The sequence below is a fragment of the Epinephelus lanceolatus genome, chromosome 3, assembly GCF_041903045.1.
Source record: "Epinephelus lanceolatus isolate andai-2023 chromosome 3, ASM4190304v1, whole genome shotgun sequence".
Lineage (NCBI taxonomy): Eukaryota > Metazoa > Chordata > Actinopteri > Perciformes > Serranidae > Epinephelus > Epinephelus lanceolatus.
The window spans coordinates 29,420,600-29,428,393 of NC_135736.1; the positions used below are offsets into that span (position 1 = coordinate 29,420,600).

The 7,794-nt window shown below is 38.3% G+C and overlaps 1 protein-coding gene across 1 annotated transcript in view; it reads left to right on the plus strand.

Moving 5' to 3' along the window:
• LOC117254834 (polyunsaturated fatty acid lipoxygenase ALOX15B-like) overlaps nt 1-7,794 on the plus strand; it is a 108,287-nt gene that overhangs the window by 13,922 nt on the left and 86,571 nt on the right. The window lies entirely within an intron of this gene.

Here is a 7,794-nt window from a genome sequence, read left to right on the forward strand (position 1 = left end):
TCTAAATGGTCCGTGAAAAAAATATTTTTTCCAACGGATGTCTTAGGTACAACATGATTGAGCTAACTGGAGTAGTTTCATGTCGTATCCGACAACGGGAGGCTTTTAAAAGATGACGTCCTGATATTAGCTTTGCTGCTGCTGCAGCCACTGATGCTTTCTAGACATCGTGATTTCCCAAAACTGAATAAATACCACACATCGCAACACAAAACTGCTTTGCTAGCTCAATCATGTAACTAAGACATCCGCTGGACAAAAATATTTTTTTCACGGACCGTTTAAGAGTTAATGAGTCATTACAGACACCGCTAACTAGGCTAACATTTAGATTTAACATTTATATTTATATTTATATTTAGCATTTAGATTTAACATTTATATTTATATTTATATTTATATTTATATTTAACATTTAACATTTAGATGCCACATTTAATATTTAGATTTAACTATTTAATATATTTCTAAGTTAACAAATATTGCTGTAAATGTGGTAAAAGGTGACGTTAAAAAAATCACAACACTTTTTTAAACATTGTTTGAAGCTAAATGTGGCAAAATGTTGATGTTATTTTCAGCATGAGACACTTTACAAACGGCACCCCATAGATCAGTGTATTATTTTTGTTTTGTATAATTTTGGAGTGAAAAAAAATGAAAGGAGCACCATGCAAAAGTTTGGCCACCCAAAGACATTTGAGTTCTCAGACAACTTTTAACATTGTGTCAGACCATGATTGGCTTGTTAGGGCTCTGCCTTGTTCACAGTCATCCTTAGCAAAGGCCACCTGATGCAAATTTCAAAGCTGGCAAATTTCAAAGCAAGCCTGACACTTTTTGGAAACATGTCCTGTGGACTGATGAAGTGAAAATAGAACTTTCTGATGCAGTGAGCAAAGGTATGTTTGGAGAAAATCCCCCAAAAAACAAGAAATGAAAGACCCTTCGCTGGTTACAAAAAGTTCTTAGAAGCTGTGATACCTGCCAAAGGAGCACTACTAAGTACTGTCCATGCAGAGTGCCCAAACTTACTTCAGATTTTTTCCTTTTGTTATTTTGAAACTGTAGGACTGACATCCAAAAAACATTCTTGCTTGAAATATTGAAGAAATTTGTCATTTAACCTCATACCTTTTGGAAATTAGTTCATCTTCTACTTACTTAACTATTCACAGTCAACAAAATTCTGACCAGGGGTGCCAAAACTCTTGCATCCCTCTGTACTGTATGTTCTGAGTGTATAGAGTGACTATAGGGTTGGCTTTTACTTTCACTTTTGCTGGCGAGTGTGTTTACAAACTGATCATCCTACGTGGTTTCCCTATAAGCCAAAAATGGACCAAAAAAATTGTGCTGATAACTACATTTAATTTATCTTCAGAAATAAAGCTACAATGTGTATACATTATTCAGCAGTGGTATACGTCCTCCCTCCAGACCAGGTTGATATTACATGCATAGAAATTATAAGTGTAGTTAATTAATTCACACTGTTCCATCAAAACAGTCCAAAATGAGCAACGAGCATTTGACTTGTAGGTCTCCAAAGACAAAGTTATAGAGTGGACACATTATTTGGCAATACTGATTTTGTACCTGCCAGGATTATATTCCCCTGTTATTTCAGCAAAATAAATGTTAGATATAGTACATATTTAGTGATGATGCATGTGTTTGGGAAGTGCTGAGCTACGACTGTATAAATGAGTCTTGGATTATACTGCACGAGTTGTGCGAGAGTTTGTAAACGGAGTGTTTTCATACAGTTTTACCATTGTTAAATGTGATCCCTGTGTACCTTAATTCATGAGGAATGTTCACCTTTTTGGATTCTCTGTTGGTCGTGGAGGCCAGTGAGAATGTTTCTTCACCATCTCAAGGTAATACCTGGTGAGTAATTGATAAACAAGTCATTTTGCGGGTGAAGTACTCCTTTCAGGTGTGGCTAAGGATTAAAAAAAAGAAAAATCTTTACTACAGTCTGCAATAAACTCTACAAGAGATGTTAAGAAAAAATAAATATTTCCAGTTTAGCAGCACATAATAAATGCACAGCTGAGATGATGAGGCTTCAGCTATAGGTACAATCTTTTGACATGATTCTCAGAGCCCAGTTTTGAAAACAAGTTTTGGAAACATCCAGACATTTTTGGTTGTGCTTGAATTGGCCTTCACCGAGATCTGCATCCTCTGAGTGCCCCTCTATAGGCTATTATTTGATGTGATGATGTTGTTCACACAGGCTTTTTGTCTTTGTTCAGCCTTTGCAGCGCAAGCCTCTTTGCCTTTCACACTTGAATAATCCATCCATCTATCTATTTTCATCCGCTTATCCGGGACCAGGTCTCAGGGGCAGCATTGGTTAGTAAACATACTGCTAACCAATGCATTGTTAATACGTTGTAATAATTAAACCTAGTCCATTGTGCACAATAACAGGTTGAATGAGGGCAGAATGTTTTCCACCTTTCCATTAAAGCTGATATTTGGTATGAGATGTTAGATATTATATTATATTATAAACAATGCACTGCATTCACTTTGACACACAGATGAGTCAGGGGAAGTCAGGGCAGAGGAGGAAGATGATTCACGGCAAGGGGCAGCAGGTTGATTATACAGTAACTAATCTATTGTAGGTCAGTCTCATATTTTAAGTCTAAATTTTGCCATTATAATTCCCTTAAAAGGCGCCTGAGGCCACCATTTAAGGGGTTGTTTTTCAAAATTTTCTCCCAGGGTAGCATGCCCCCGGACCCCCCTTGTTAGACTGGGCTTAAGCCCTGGATGTCTACAATGTCTGGCACCGCCCCTGATGGGCACAATGATTCTCTTCACCTGTCATTATATATGAGTTTACATTAATAAAGACTAAATATTCAATAAATGCATTGATTCAGCTTCCCACTTGTACGTACGTAGGCTACGTAAACTAAGCTCTGCTTGTGCTCTCTCATTTTGCTTAATTCAGTTTAGACTAGATGTTACAATCCCTTGATGCACGTACTTGAGACTATGAGTGGGAGTGATAGTGCCGTCTGGGGGTTTTTGAGTAGGAGCCAAAGGTTTAAGGCTAGATGGATAGAAAAGTAAGAAGGAGCATAGGGAAGGCATAGTCAAGGAGAGACTCTCCCCTGGGCCGTACACTCTACCTCCCTCTACTACCTTAATTTTGATGAGGTGAGAAAAGACAAGAAACAAACAGGAGCAAAACATACCTAACTTTAATCCAGGTGGAGTTTAACTGGTCAATTCCTTTGCTCTTGCACATACTTATGATTATGAGTGATAATTGGAGCCATGTTTGGGAGGGGGGTTTCAGGGAGGGTAAAAGCTTCACTGGAGTCATCAGGTGGGTACGCTCCTTCACTGGTGTTTAAATGATGGGCCCACAACACAAAGCCTTGATAGCAGTTGACTGCCAGCTCAGCGTACTTAAGGCTCTTGTGTTCGTAGGCCTCCTCCACAGCACCCTCCCAGGACACAGTGAGCTCAGTGATGTATAAGAGGTGCAGTGAGAAGGACCAAAGCACAATGTCTGGTCTGATGTTAGTAGAGGCGATCTCAGATGGGAAGCATCGCCTCAGATTCTGATCTGCCAGTAACATCCAGTTAGCTGGTGTCTCACTGTACAGGCCTTGGATTGCTTCACACCTTCAGGGACAAACTCTCATGCAATTGTAGCATGGCATGATGGAGGAGGTAAGGATAGCTATGAGCTCTCTGCTGATAACTCAAGAGAGCAGAGCCAAGGTATTTGTTGAAAGCAATGTGCCACTCCTCAAACCTCTTCCCTCTTCCTGTTCTGTCACTGTGTAGATGCAGCAGAGTGGCACTTCGCCCTTTAGACATATCCACACAAATGATCACTTTACAGAACTGAGACAAATTTTAATACAATCACAGCTGAAATCAGATACTTATTGAAATAATCCAGCTATGAAGCAAAAACAAAAACCCAGTTGCTTTAGGAGATATGACAGAGGAAATGTTACAGCTTAACATGACCTCAGTCACAGCCTACAGTCTAACTTTACAAGGAAATAATGGATTTTGGACACACTCAGAATTAGGCCTCAGTAAAACCCTGCAGTCAGAGTATGTAAGACTGACAGTATAAATCAAACTGCCACCACTATATGATTTTACTCATTTAATGCTTTTAATATGTTTAGATCAGAGGCAGGGGAGGGCTTGGGTTGAAATTCAGTGCAGGAGCTTGATTTGGAGAGGTCTTTTTTCCAATTGCACGACGGACCAAGTGGAACAGTAATTTTAACACGAATACTTTATTTGCAGTATAAAAACAATCTAATGATATTAAACACAACACACACAGATTAGTCAGTCAGCAGAGTGTATTGAATATAATATTATTCTAGCCTGCACTACAACTTTCTCCCTCTTCATCTTATTTCCTGTGACTTACTTTCTTGTGGTCTCAAGAGTGTCTGGTACTGTGGGACCTGCAAGCAGAGGTATCTCTGAGGATCTCAGCTGAGGACTTTATTGACCTGTGTGAGCTGTCATTGGCCAGGCCCACCAAAAGCTTCTGAGTATCCTTACCTTTTCTATGTAGTTAGGAAATTTACCTGTCAAGCCCTCACCCTTTTAACAGTTATACCTATTATTTACATGACTATTTCGTAATATTTCTCAGGAACATGGATCTTGTCCAAGGAAACAAAAAAGCAACAATGCTCTGTTGATCTTGTGCTCACGCAACAGAGATATGCAGTTAGTTCCCATTGAAGGATATATCTGTTATTCTTCCCTTTCTTCACTCTTTTCAGTTGAGAAGGCAACTTTTTTCCTAACAGCTATCTTGAAGCTTGTCTTACATCTCTTGTGGTGTGTGACTGTTTCAGTCGTCTGCTTGTGTTCATTGATGTAACAATGTTTGTGCTGCCCTCTCGGCCACATCACTCTTGAAAACGAGATTTAAAGTCTCAAAGACACTTTTATATCGGATGCACTGATTTTGGCAGATACTGATAGCACTGTTTGAAATAACAATTTCAGGCAACCCGTCATGGACACTGTGGACCCCTCTGGACTGGACTTGGTTACACTGACCACACTGAACTGACTACAGCACTATAGCACAGCCTCGTAACATGAATGTAAATATTTTGTCTTCTGGTGATGTGTGTATCACTTTTTAATTTATTTATTTTTTTGTCTTCTTCTGTTTTATTTTATTGAACCTAATAAAAAAATTATATGTCATAATAATAATAATAATAATATATATATATATATATATATATATATATATATATATATATATATATATATATATATCACCAATAGCTGATATCAATGATTTTATATGTGTTGTTTTTTTTTTCATCATTTATGCTTCTTTTGTGCCAGGGAAAGACAGAAATCTACACTATAAAAGAAATAAAAGAAAAAACAAACAGTTTTAATTATTATTGTTATCATTACACTACCCTTGAATGAGCACAGATTCAATAATACACATTTATAAAGCAACCTTTAACATAAACTTCTCTCACATGAAAACCATATTTCATTAATATAAGCAAAAAGCCTTTTATTATATATGATATGTCATAATTCCCTCTCTAAAATCTATTTTAAAGTGCTGTGAAATCATCAACAAATTTCTCCCTCAAACAGCTGTCTTTATTCAAGTTTCTCTCCAAATGCTACATTTTACAAGATGGCACTGAACACATCATGAGGACGTTATAATTCACCTTCACCCAATACCCAATGGAGATTTTTACTGAATAGAGCCTGAACGCATCACAATGTAAATTCAATGCAACCTCTGTGGACTGCTCATTGCAGGCACCAGCTGCTCAGAGGTAAGGATAAGTAGTTCTCCTCCTGATTTCAACACGGATATGTTTTTTTGTTTTTTATTTAGTTCATTTTTTTATATTTATTTATTTATTTTGAAGTTCTTAAGTTTAAGCAGCTGATGCACTCAGTGGCCACTTTTTAGGTACACCTGCGGTACTGCCATTAAGTCTAATTTGATAATGTCTACAATCAGTTTTTTAGACAAAGAAGAAGGGTTGTGCGCACATCCAAAACACATCCTGCAACTGACTGATCGGTAAACTTTTTTTAAGAGCTTGTGGGTAGCTGTCACCCCTAAGCATAGTGTTGCGGTCCGTGGGCTTGCGGAACAAGTAAGTGTGGATTTGGTTATTATCCTTATAAATTGATTTATGGTCTGCAGGATCTGCAGCCAGGACTCCTCCTATCTTACACAAGCCACTGATTTATCTAACAGATTTTTAAACCGGGGGCATAAAAAGGAATGGGTGAGTGCGGCCAGGGGCAGGTTTGATCATATGACGCAGGCTTAAAGTCTTCAGTCCAAGGCTAAAAATAAAACCACTAATATGGTGAGTCCCTTGTGCTGTACAAAATACTCTCCACTTGGGTCACTATTAAGAAACGTTACATTGTTGAGTCAGACCCCAAATTAAATACAATTTTTACTGGTGCTCCCAGACTAGTTTTTAAACGCCCCGCTAACCTGAGATACAGTCTGGTTAAAGCAGATATAGGCCTACGCTCTCCCATGATTTTATGACTGTGCCTGATGGTAGGCTAATTATAAATGTGGTGGCTGTACACAGTGCACTTACACACACAAATGCAAACAGTTCAATCATCCACACACTGGCCGTAAGCTAATATAGCCATATATGGAGCCATTACCTGCAGCACGACACATGTCGTTTACCTTATTCGCTGCCCATGTGGTTTACGCACCAGGATCAGCGAACATAGAAGCAACATCAGAAAGGGGTGGTGAACGTAATCCAGTGGCCGCACACTTTAAACAGGCTAACCACAGTGTCAGCGCCCTCAGATATATTGGGGTGGAGAAAGTAGGGAAGCATCCGAGGGGAGGTGATCTAGAAAGAAAACTCCAGCGCGAAACTTTCTGAATCTATTTCCTCAACACCATGTCTCCTAATGGTTTAAATGAGGAATTTGATATAAAACCGTTTCTATAAGTATTAGCCTAATTAGACTCTGTGTAGCCTTATATGCCAGTGTTTTAAGGTGTCTTTGATGTTTATCATGTGCACTATTCCTGCTATTCCAATGACAGAATTATTGACCAGTCGTTTGGAATAGATATAATGTTTTTTGATTATTTCATCTCATGTATTACCGCTGTTTTTATTCTAGCCTAGTATTCTAATTTTTTTTGTGTGTAACTTCTTATATTCACTGGTGTCTTTTTGCTATACTGATATTGTAATATTCATTGCTTATCTATTGATATTTAATATTGTTGTTTTCTTCTTATTATTGTTAATTGCTTCTATTATATCACCCGCCCAGCTGTGATGGCAAGCACTGATTTTCTACCCGGTGACGTCACAGACGCGCCGGCCTAGTGTCCGGGCAGCTAAGCTGCCAGGACACTATTGTAATCCTAGGTATTCTTCTTCTTCTTTTTTCTTTATTCTTCCGAGGAAATCATACTTCCCATGGGTGAAAACTCACCAACCTTTGCACAAAGGTCCAGTCTCATGCCAGATATCCTCAGCTGTAAACTCAAGTCAGTAGTCCTGATAGTGGCGCTACAGCAAGCGTCTATCAAAACTTTGAAAATTCATAACAAATCAACCATACGTGCTACAACTTCACAACTTTCATCAAACTGTAGCCCCAATACTGAAGAAACTTTTGTACATTTAAACCTATTAAAAATTATGAAGTTCATCACTCTGTTTTTTTTCCCAAAAACTGTAAAACTTCTTAAACCTATCTCCTCCCACACTTTTTGCT